Source organism: Varanus komodoensis, unplaced genomic scaffold (assembly GCF_004798865.1).
Source record: "Varanus komodoensis strain SLA01 unplaced genomic scaffold, ASM479886v1 scaffold1, whole genome shotgun sequence".
Taxonomy (NCBI): Eukaryota; Metazoa; Chordata; class Lepidosauria; order Squamata; family Varanidae; genus Varanus; species Varanus komodoensis.
The window spans coordinates 76,933,934-76,942,457 of NW_025335268.1; the positions used below are offsets into that span (position 1 = coordinate 76,933,934).

Sequence of the window (8,524 nt, forward strand, 5' to 3'; positions counted from 1 at the left end):
CTTTGTAGGTCACATAACTCTTATGTCAGATAAACAGAAAACATAAGCAATCAAATTCAGTGTTGAAAGTGGTGAGATTGGCAGAGAGAACTGTATGACAACATTTCCCTTTCCTTCAGGGATGGAGAATTCACTTGATAATTTGAGCCTGCTTATAGAAATTTGAATTACACATGCAGAGAAGGTGGTTGCATAGTAGTAATATTTTTGCCTCTTCTTTTGCAAGATTAAAAAAGAAGCAGGAAGAAAAGCATAATTGAAAAGGTCATTCCAGAGAAAAAACCTAGTATGCTGTAAAGCCATTGGTGAAGACTTCCATCAGCACAGCTGCTTTCCATATTTCTTGTGAAGATCCCCGTGTGTTCCAGACAATGCCTCTGCTTCCCCAGAGAAAAATCAGTTCATTTTAACCATTATATCTCTTTTAAAATTGCATAAAGGATTGTCTCATCTTGTCTTATGTTTTCAGGAGAATCTTTTACCTTTGGGTTGCAAGGGAATATTTTGACTAAATTATTGAATCACCTGCAAAAAATTCATTAACCTTAAAAGTGTGTTGCTTTTAAAGTGTGATTCTCAAATAACTCTAGTCAGTGGAAGTTTGTCTTTGGTCTTTGCTCTCTATATTGTTATATTAACAGTCAGAGACATGCCTGTTTTCAAGTGATGCTAACTATCCATTCTTTACCTCTCTATCACCCTTTTCCAATCTGTTGCAAAGTTGACTGGTTGTTATGGGAGTTGCAGTGCAATTCGTATGGGGGGCATCAGGTTGGGCAAGGTTGATATCCACTATTGTACACATTGGATTTTTGTCCTTGGACAGAAGTGATCTTCAAAGGACTGCAATGTTGGAACATGGTACCATCTAATGAATAATAGAGCAGAATGCTGTAATATAACAAATGTATCAAAATGTGACCATGTGGATACAAGATATTGGGTTCATAATCGAGCATCAACAAATAAGAGCTTGAATAACCAGTCAAGCCGATATCTGCACTCATTACCAATTTTATCTCTATTTGGCAAATGCAGAAGGCTTTCTTTACTATGTACTGTGGTATGCAGAAGATAAGGAAAAGCAGGGGAACCTTTGCATGCTTGTGTTCTCTCGCTCTCTCTCTGCGTGTGTGTGTGAGAGAAAGAGACTGAGACTGACTTTAGTCCAAAAGTAAAAGACGACTCTACCTCCCTTCTAAGCCCTCTAGCAACTGCACAGGACTTGGATAAGAGGTGAAATCTTATCCAAGTTTAGAGAGGTAAAGGTTACACAAGAAACAACCTGTTTTCCCTTCCCTAATGCAAAAAAGGCCCATCAGTACAAGAATTGCCATCTCTTTTTCAGTCATGCTGAAAAGGGATGCTGGAAGCTAGCTTCTGCCATATGGTCTCAATTGCACTAATTTAGGACAGTCCTGCAGATGCTATAACTTAGGGCAGCTTGAAGCAGTTATTGAATAAATAGTGACAGAAGGGCCTTTTTTGGCCATATTCCTGTGCTCAGTTTCACATGCATTTATTTTAGGTAGGACTAATGAGGTCCTCCTCTCTGTTTGTGAACTGTATGCAGTGCTGTATTGTCTTTTCCTCAGTGTCTGATGCACTACAATAGCATAATCATGGACTCATTAGCAACAGAGGGTCTCTTGCACTGTTTCTTTAGAGACTCCTTTTCAAACCAGTGGAGAGACATTCAGAGAGCTGTCCAACCAATTGAATAGTTGATGTCGCACTTTCTTAAGGAGAAAAGTTTCTTTAGGGAATAAGAAGCACCATGTCTTCATTTCCTAATTAAAAGAGAAGAAGCCCTGGTTTAGTGCTAGATTCTTAAATTGATTTCTTCCCCTTCAATAACATGTTAAAATGTGATACTTGGATATTTTTAAAATAATATTAAAATGCTAGGGTTTTTTTTTAACTGTTCAGGCCAATATGAGCAAAAATCAGAATTCAGAGATGTTATATGATTATTTAATGCGTATTTGAACATATAAGAGCTGATACTGAATCTCATTTATCAAGCACTGCCCATTATCATCTAAGTTTGTTAGATATTTCCTAAAGAATTTCTGTAAGTTTATGCTGGATTTTGAAATGTATTAAAATGTTAAATGAAATTGAATATGTTCGTATTTTTCATTACAACTACATTGACTAAGCAATTAGGATAAAAATATTCTTAGGCGCTTCTTTTAAGTAGTTCAATTTCGGTCCATGTTCTCTGCCTCTGCTGCCTGGATTATGGCAGAGCACGTTTTCTGATGATTCAGCCGTGGGCTACAAGAGGGCTATGGTTAGGGCAGTGTGATTATCATCTTTTCATTATTCTTCACAGTGATGGCTAAAAACTGATCCAAAGTGTATCTGCTCATGAGCTGGTCATGCCCCTTCCATATGGCATCTCCTGAGCTGCACCGCATTTGGTACTCATTCCTAATTTAGGATGCCAAGTAGGAGGTTGCTCTAACAACAACTGCTCAGGTACACCCGCCAAACAGCAAAGCCCTGTTCAGTTGGCTGCTAGAAATGACCCAATTCAGTTTTTGCTTGCCAGCAGGAAGTATTTTCTTCCTTGACCGGCCAGTATAAGGACAAGTTAAAGGAGAATGCTTGCCCTCCCCTCTGTCAGAATGCTCTGTTCAATGGGGTGAGCATTTTCTGCCCGATTAGCTGGAATGAGCATCCTTAGAAGCTTTCTGTCATGGCTGCTGAAGAGGATGCTTCTTGGAAAGCAATAACTCTGGACACTATAAGGCCTTTTCTGCTGCTCAGCACAGAGGAGGGTCTTACACTCTGTACAGAGCAGCCGAAGAATGGTATGCAGTGTGACTAAATCTGAATCCAATTGAGAATTGGAGTGGAGGCACTCTTAGATGTGTATAGAGTTATTTGCCTCAACACTCCTGCTTGAATTCTTGGGTCATCCATTATAAATGTGCCTTAACATATATGTTGACTTCCAAGGGAGTTAAGCCCTGCATTACTGAAGCATCACCTTCCATTTTCATTGAGGGAGGAAAAATGTAAACCCATCACAGGGTTTTTTGTCATGGAATTTTGTATTTCTCCATCTTTTCATTTCTTCTCTTAACCAACCACAAGGAGTTGCTGCAGCATAAGGGCAGTATAGGGGACTTCTGACTTTTCACAAGGTGGCTTCTGGGCTTGTTGTGATTTGAATGTTAATAGCTGACTTTCTCTGCTCTAAAGAACCCATGGAAATGGCTGGAAAACCAGAGATGAGGCATGCAAATTCCATGAGGGATCCTGAGTGTGCTATAAATGCCTTGTGTAGATGTAGTCCATCTTAAGATGTTGACACACTGTGGACTTTGAAACTTTTCCATAATGCAATGTCATGGTCTCTTCACTCCCACTTTCTCTCCTGTTTTGTTTTGAAAATATAGCCTGTATAAGAAAAATAATGTTCACTGTATTCTAGTAACTTGTAAGACTCAATTGTGTGTGTGTTATCTTGGATTATCACCTGTGCTTATGTAGGAACCCTCATACACATGAACACCCTGCCTGCACCCTGAAACCTGGGAAGGCTGCCTGAGCCTGCTTGTGATTGGTTAATGAGGATCTGCTTAGATTTTGCCAGATGTTTGAGCCATGTAACTAGAGGAGTTACACTGCCCTTGGTCTGTGCATTTAGCTAATTTTGTTTGGGTCTGTCCTGTTAAAGCCCTCTGCTTTGGTACATAGAGGCAGGTTTTAGCCAGTTCTGTTATTTTGCCTTGCAAGCAGTATTTCCACATATTCTGCTTGTTCTGTTTGTTCTTCTTGTTACTCTTTTAGCCTTTTCTCTTTTGGTAAATAAAACTATTACCTACCTTAACTGAAAGTTTGTGTTTCATTCCAATCAAATGGGATGTGGGTGTCCACCTCTCTTTAGAACCAAGAGTGAGGGGACAGGGGCTGAGGAAGAGAAAACAGTCAAAAACAACTGAGAAGGGCCCTGGGGGTGGAACTCAGTGTGGTTGGATTCCCATATGCATTCCACCATTTTCTGAGCACTCCACTACTTTAAATAAGCAGGGACTTCTGTAACTTTGCCACAACCTCCATTACTTTCACTGAAATTAAGAGCAATGCAAGAATTCCAATGCCCCACTGCCCCAAATAGCAGTTTCAGAGAAGAAATTTTCCTTAAGACAGCAGCAGACAAGGGAATATTAAACTCTTCATTTTCTACCTGCTAGGGTCCCAATGCATTTTTAAAGACACATTTAATATGCTAGAATTTATAGAATACTTATACATGGCAAGCTTCTACCTCAAGTTTTCCTCTTAAAGCTGCTTAACATTTGTGTTTGTTTACATTTTCTGTGCCATGAATGTTTCAGTAATCCTCTTTTAAAATGTGTTGGGTTCATTTGTACTATTTGAAAAATGTCCTAGCATGGAGCTAGTACAGGCACTGCTTATTATAATTCATTGGTGATGTTACATGTTTTTGTTTCCATGTTTGCATGTTCTAATAAAGTAATCCAATAAACTGTTTGAAGTTAATACAAAATAAAATGAAAGCAGAGAAAACTAAAGACCCCCTGCACTATTAAGCCAAAGTTTCAAGCAGTTTTACTAATCGAGGTGTTTGTTGTATGCTTGTCATTCCCTACTCACAGTTGTTTATAACTTCTTTAGACAATAATGTGATCCTACCTCACCCCCAGTTTCACTTTGGTTTGTAAGGCCCACTGTGAGTTTTTGAAGAGTAGTTAAAATGGGCTAATCTGCTGTCTAAAGAAAGCACAGTTTCCTCTTATGTATTTGCACTAGTCCATTACACTGCATTGCCACCTAGGCATTTTATAATGTAAAAACAGGAAAAATTTCTTTGTTAGTACTCATATGTCCAATTTTGTGACAAAACCAAAAGTAGAAAAGTAGATGTAGTGGATTAATGCACTTGTTTAAAAACAAACAAACCAACCTAAGTTATTAATGTAAGAAACATTTGCAGGTAGGTAGTCCATAATTTCTTTGTACTTTTATGCCTCAATACTAAAGACCTGCCTAAGTTGACTGAGCCATTTCACCCTTCCACTCTGGCAATTGGAACTAGTTGTCCAATGAGGAACTAGTTGTCCCCTCTTCAGCCCTACCTATAATGGAAGGAAAAAAAAGAAGGCTGCACTTTTCAACCAGGACATGGAAAGTTGAGGCTGTGCCCTGTTATTTTGCAGTATGGTTATTTTTGACAAAGGTCAGGTCAGTTGAAGAACCATGAAGGCCTGTTTTTCAGCAGTAAGCGCATTGGCATCTCAGCTGGTCTTTCCAAAGACTGTATTGCCTTAAGAATTGGTGCTTGAACTTCTTCGTCGTGGCCTCTATGCATCACACATATGGGTTGCTGCGCCTGTGCAGTGCCTAGGCCAGAAGATTAGAAAGCTAACGGTTTTTGGCGGGAAAACTCCGCTCCCCTCCCCCTTTGTGGTATAGAGCGGAGTGTCCGCCATTTTGCTCAGTCTTTGTGACTGCCGTTCGCTGTGCCTCGTGCCTCTTCGTGTCTCATTGTTTTTTCTCAAAAAGTTTAAACTTCTCTTACTCCAAGTTTGTTCTTCTCCCCATTCTGTCTGTTTTCTTCTTGAATTCTTTCTCTCTCTATAAAAAAAAAAAAAAAAAAAGTATTATCTTACCCTCTATACTGTCCTCTTCATTTTTCCGCGATGGCGCAGCGGGTGGCATTCCACAAATGTATTGAATGTGGATCTAAAATGTCGCCAGCCGATCCACATGATCTATGCCTCCTCTGCCTCGGCGAGGGGCATAGAACCGACAAGTGCGGTCATTGCTTGGCGTTTACAAAGCAGGAGCAGAAAAATAGGGAGAATCGTCTCAGAAAGCTCCTATGGGATCAGGCATTAATGCAGTCTGACCAACAGCTCCTACGGCCTGCTTTCTCTTCATCCGCGCCTCCTCAGCGCTCCTCCTCCACCGTGAGCGCTCCGGCGAAGCATCCTTCCTCGACCTCTGCCGACCCTCCCAGTGTCCTTCGGACGAGGGCGTCACTTCTGTGGGGACTCAGTCACTGCCTTCTCCCCCGACTAAGAAACGGGAGAAGCGCAAGCATACCAGTCTGGATAAAACTTCCACCCATAAGAAGTTGAGGAAGGAAAAGGTGGATAAGCCTGCTCGCAAGAGCAAGAAACCTGACTGCCCAAAACAACGAGGCTCAGGTTCATCAGGCTTCTTGGTACTGACGGCTGCCACGGTACCGACCCCCTCGGGACCGGCCCTGCAACTCGTTATGCAGGTGACACCACCGGGATCCCCGAGGCCAACCAGTCGGCCTGAGAGCGTGCCTTCCCAGCAACACGAGGAGCCACTTCCGGAGTCCATCTCTGATGGCGAAATCAGAGACTCCCTGCCGAGGGAACACTCACCAACACCCATGCCACTGACTGAATCTCATGTGGCCTCACCATTACCTCCTAGAGGTCGCAGCCATTCATCCGAGCATCGAGATAAAAGTCGGTTGATTCCAGGATATGGTGCTCCCCCCGGCTGGGGTGGGTACCAGCAGAGATCACCATCGGTCCTGAGGGATGTGCCATCCACCTCCAGGCGTACGGAGACGAGGCGCCCATCCTCCCCTAAACCTCCTCCTCCTCAAACGATGACCGGCCACACTATGTGAAAGACTCCGAGGACTTGGAGGTCAACTCCACATCCCCTGATGTGGCTGTCGCATATCAATGGCCTGCTTCACCTGACGAACCTCATGTCTCGTTCACAGAGCTCATGTCCCGCTTGGTTTTGTTCACTTGAAATCGAAGCCCATCAACAGCCAGGCCCTTCGACAGATCGCTTCTATGACGTCATTTGGGGAAAGCAGTCCGCATCCATAGCTCTGCCGCATATAACTACACTGCACCAGGCTATGGTCCAACCCTGGGACCAACCGGGCCAACCATCAGCAACCTCCCGCAGATATGAGGCTATGTATAGAGTTCGGGACGATGACATTCCCTTCCTGCTCCGTCACCCAAAACCGAACTCTCTTGTGGTTGAATCCTCCCAGGGCAGGGAGTCCAGGGGACATACCACTCCTCGGGACAAGGAAGGGAGGAAAATTGATATGCTTGCGCACCGAGTCTATGCGGCCTCTGGACTCGGCGTGCGCATATCGAACTACGAAGCGACACTGGCACATTACCAGTACTTTATCATGCAGAAACTGGATAACGTCACTTCCTCCCTTCCGGACCACCAAGCGGACCTTGCCAGGGTTTTTATTAAGAAGGCAATGCAGGTGGCGGTACAACAGCTGTCTACCGCTTGTCACCATGTAGACATCGATTCAAGGGCCTTCGTCAACGCCATCTCGCTACGCCGACATGTGTGGCTGCGCAATTGTAATTTCCCCGATGAGATGAAGCGCAGAATCGAGGAAATGCCTTTTGATGGTACCGGTCTGTTCCACCAGAAGACTGACCGAAAATTAAAGGCGATTCATGAATCACGCCTAACCACACGCCGCATGGAGCTCCCGCAAAAACGTAAGTGGCAGTGGCCCCGGTTGTCCTACCGGAATTAACCATATTATCCGTGCCAGCAAAACTACCCTCGAACCCAACAATACCAACAATGGCAGTGTCAGAAGCAGCAAGCACAACAGCGTTTTTCCCAAGGCCGTAGGCGATTCGATACCGATAAACGCCCACGTTGATGGCTTGTGCGAACCATGCTCTCTATTCCAGCACCACCTTCCCTTCTCCCTTTTGGGGACCGGCTCCAGCGCTGACTCCCCATTTGGGAGTCCATTACATCTGATAGGTGGGTGTTATCTATCATCTCGTTTGGATATAGGATAGAATTCGATGTTATCTCTCCTTCGAGCTCGATTTGCTTCACACCTTCATCGGTGCTACGCAATGAAGTCTCACAGCTACTTCTCAAGGGAGCGATTCAAAAATTGTCCTGCTCGGATTGCATGGATTCTATTCCAGATATTTTACGGTCACGAAAAGGGACGGTGGTCTCCATCTGATCCTGGACTTACGAACTCTTAACAAGTGCATCAAACCAAGGAAGTTCCGGATGAACACTTTACAGAACATTCTTCCGTTATTGAAAAGAGAGGATTGGTTTGCCTCACTGGATTTGAAGGATGCTTATTTTCATATTTCCATACATCCTTCACACAGACGCTTTCTATGTTTTACTGTCGGATCTGACCTGTTCGAGTTTAACGTCCTACCCTTTGGCTTGGCCACAGCCCCTCGAGTCTTTACAAAGTGTATGGCACCAGTATGCGCACACTTGCGGACTCGCGGAGTACAGGTTTACCTATACTTAGACGACTGGCTGATCGTCTCGCAATCCGAACAAGCTCTCTTGTCTGATATACAAATGACCTGCGCTTTGCTCGATGCTCTCGGCCTCTGCATTAACCGTGACAAATCGACCCTTATTCCCACGCAGGTCATCAATTTCATCGGGGCACGACTCAACTCAACACGGGAAAAAGCTTTCCTCCCACCAGAACGTCAGAATGCTTTATGCAGCCATA

At 43.7% G+C, this 8,524-nt stretch overlaps 1 protein-coding gene across 5 annotated transcripts in view; it reads left to right on the plus strand.

Moving 5' to 3' along the window:
- The window catches only part of CTPS2 (CTP synthase 2), a 78,546-nt gene extending 74,702 nt beyond the window's left edge, over positions 1-3,844 (plus strand). For all 5 annotated transcript variants that reach the window (XM_044430012.1, XM_044429985.1, XM_044430006.1 and 2 more), the window contains one exon: positions 227-3,844. The gene's annotated coding sequence lies outside the window, so the exon portion shown is untranslated. The remainder of the gene's footprint in view (positions 1-226) is intronic.
- Positions 3,845-8,524: the final 4,680 nt, after the last annotated feature.